Consider the following 3,466-nt stretch of genomic DNA (forward strand, 5'->3'; position numbering starts at 1 on the left):
CCGGCGGCCACCAGGGGTTTCGAAAACCGGTCGCGCGCCTTCAATCCTTCCTCTCTCTGTTTTCCCTTTCTTTCTCTTTCGAAAATAAACCACCGCCCTAAGGTTGCTCCACCACCTAGCCGCGCCACCCCCCTGAGGCTCCTCCACCACCGAGCCGCGCCACCAGCCTGAGTGTCCTCCTCCATTAGCCGTGAGTGCCAGCTAGCTGCTGCCCTAATTTTCTCCTCCACCACCTAGCTGCGCCACCCCCCTGAGGCTCCTCCACCACCGAGCCGCGCCACCGGCCTGAGGGTCACCACCGAGTCTCCTCCTTGCTGCTGCCCTAATTGTCTCAAGGTACATTTTTAATTTTTTTTTTTTTTACATTATTTTCCAATTATATAATTATATATATTAATTTGTTTTGCATTTTGAACCATTGTTAGTAAATTAAAATTTAGGTTTGAATATAATTTTTCTCAAATTTAGGTTTGAATATAATTTTTCTCAAGTTCTAAGTTTTTGGGTCAAATTCATAAAAAAAGGCCATTTTGAGCCGAAATGGCTACTCACTTGCCTATTTTCTTCATTTCTCAACTTATAAACTCCTTGCATCTCAAAACAACTCATAATCACATATTTATAAGTGTTTGTCATTTCAAATTACATAAAAATCGCCAAGTTCTATGTTTTTGGGTCAAATTCATAAAAAAAAGCCATTTTGAGCCGAAATGGCTACTCACTTCCCTATTTTCTTCATTTCTCAACTTATAAACTCCTTGCATCTCAAAACAACTCATAATCACATATTTATAAGTGTTTGTCATTTCAAATTACATAAAAATCGCCAAGTGCCTATTATAAGTGATTGTGAGTTGAAACTTATTATTTCCCAAACTATTTCAGATTTCCAATGGAAGCAAAACTTCAAAGAGAAAGAGGGTGGAGAAGCCTAAAAGAATTGATCAACCTAAGAAGAAGCTTAGTGAACAACAGTCCAAGAGTGAACAAGCGTCGAAGTTGCACTCTTCGAAAGGTTCACCCATGCCACCTACTCCAATTGTTGAAGACATTGTTCTTCAATCGCTCTCTACTGACATGACCTTTCTTCACAACCGTGCTTGTCATTTGGTCGATCCCATGGAAGTTGCACTTCCTAAGGCAATGTTCCACTATGATGAGGATGCAATTGCATGGATCAGCAAAGAAGATGTGAAGGAATTTCTACGTGGTGCAAAGCTTAACATTTCCCTCATTCAAACATTCATGAGGTAACTTCAATGCCTACATAAAGTTCATACTTTTCTCAAGTTATTCAAATTGATGGTGATTATCCTACATCTGATAAATTAATCAATGTTCATGCACGCAGAGCACTACAGGAGCACTTAACTGACACTGATTCTCCGTGTAAAGTTGGGTGGTTATGCCCCGAGCAGTTATCCACTACTAAAATCATAGGCAACCCCCATGACGTGTTGTACTATGTTGAACAGAGTATAAGGGAATCAACGCGTGCGGGAGACAAGTTCATATTCGCCCCATGTTATAGAGAGTATGACTAATTTAACCATGTCAAATTCAATCGATTTGGCCTCATTATATGTTGACTCCTAAATATTAATTACCTTGTCTATTATGAACTTATGTAGGGAGCATTGGAGCCTCATGGTGATTTGTAATTCCACTAACACAATTTATCACCTTGATTCAGCTCGATCATCGAAGAAGTGGCTCGTGAAGTCTATATTGCAAAAGTAAATATATATAGCAACCTATAGTGATGATTATTGCTAATAATAACTAATTTAGTAATCATACGACTAATCAAATTTGATTGTATTTTTTATACTACAGTGTTATGAAGAAGTTACATTGTCGTGCTCCAAAGGGTCCAACATGGAAGACACCGTTGGTAATTTACATGATATTATTGTGATTATCTTGAAAATCTATGGTAGTAAATATTTGCTCATTTCCTTTGCATGTTTCGCTGATGTGATTTGTTTGTCATATGCTAGTGCGCACAACAAGAGAATGGACTTGATTGTGCTTTGTATGTGATGAGATTCATGCTTGACATTGTGACTAATTGTACGGACACTCAACAGCTTGATGAGGTAAGTCCTAAAATTTCTTGAAATGCTATATTGATGTGATTTCTAGCCTTAGACACCTAATATTATCCAACAATGACATGTTATGAGAAACAAAAAGGCTATTTCACAAGAAAGGTAGAAAATGGGTTGAATAGAAGTCATATGGGCCATATTAGGGCCATTTTGTGTTAATATGCTCTTTTGATGTGATTTCTTTCCTTATACACCTATAACTAGATAATATTGACATGTTATGAGATAAATAAAGTTCATTTAATAAGAAATGTAGGAAATGGGCAAAGTAAGGTCATATAGGCCATATTCGGGCCATTTTGGGTAAAAACCGTCATAAACCTTAATAAAATGCTCTCCTATACAATTTTAGGGCTTACACACATACAAATACCCAACATTGACATGTTATGAGAAAGAAATAGTTCATTTGATAAGTAATGTAGAAAATGGGCTACATAGAAGTCATATAAGCCCTATTTGGGCCATGTTGAGTAAAATGCGTTGTTGAACTTCTTGAAATGCTATATTGATGTGATTTCTAGCCTTAGACACCTAATATTATCCAACAATGACATGTTATGAGAAACAAAAAGGCTATTTCACAAGAAAGGTAGAAAATGGGTTGAATAGAAGTCATATGGGCCATATTAGGGCCATTTTGTGTTAATATGCTCTTTTGATGTGATTTCTTTCCTTATACACCTATAACTAGATAATATTGACATTTTATGAGATAAATAAAGTTCATTTAATAAGAAATGTAGGAAATGGGCAAAGTAAGGTCAAATAGGCCATATTCGGGCCATTTTGGGTAAAAACCGTCATAAACCTTAATAAAATGCTCTCCTATACAATTTTAGGGCTTACACACATACAAATACCCAACATTGACATGTTATGAGAAAGAAATAGTTCATTTGATAAGTAATGTAGAAAATGGGCTATATAGAAGTCGTATAGGTAATATTTGATTAAATACATATTTTTTGCCTAATTAATTATTTTTAAAATAATGTTTTTGTATTTCAAGTTTTGCAAGGTCCAAAAGGATGGTCCGTTGACAATCAAGGAGCTTAATGAAGTTCGTGACATGTTGGCGTCTTTCATCACCTTCAACATGTAAATGGCATGCATTGTAATTGTAAATTATTTATGTTAACTTTTGAATTGAACTATATATAACTTATTATTCATTATATATGTGTACTTACTATTATTTGTATATATGTAAGCAACTTTTTTTTTTTTTGTATTGCATTTGGGAATATTTATTTCTATATATATATATAATTGAATTCTTGTATCTAATATTATTTTTGTATATAATAATTAATAATATTATTATTAATAATAAAATTATTAATTATTATATT

General features: G+C 34.8%; 1 long non-coding RNA gene across 1 annotated transcript; it reads left to right on the forward strand.

The window, feature by feature from the left end:
- The first annotated feature begins 911 nt into the window (after window positions 1-911).
- LOC145641008 (uncharacterized) lies at window positions 912-1,693 on the forward strand. Its single transcript, XR_014115092.1, has 3 exons — window positions 912-1,250; window positions 1,352-1,534; window positions 1,632-1,693. It is a non-coding gene; the product is annotated as an uncharacterized LOC145641008 (long non-coding RNA).
- The last annotated feature ends 1,773 nt before the right edge of the window (window positions 1,694-3,466 follow it).

Source organism: Chenopodium album, chromosome 7 (genome assembly GCF_948465745.1).
Source record: "Chenopodium album chromosome 7, dcCheAlbu1.1, whole genome shotgun sequence".
Taxonomy (NCBI): domain Eukaryota; kingdom Viridiplantae; phylum Streptophyta; class Magnoliopsida; order Caryophyllales; family Amaranthaceae; genus Chenopodium; species Chenopodium album.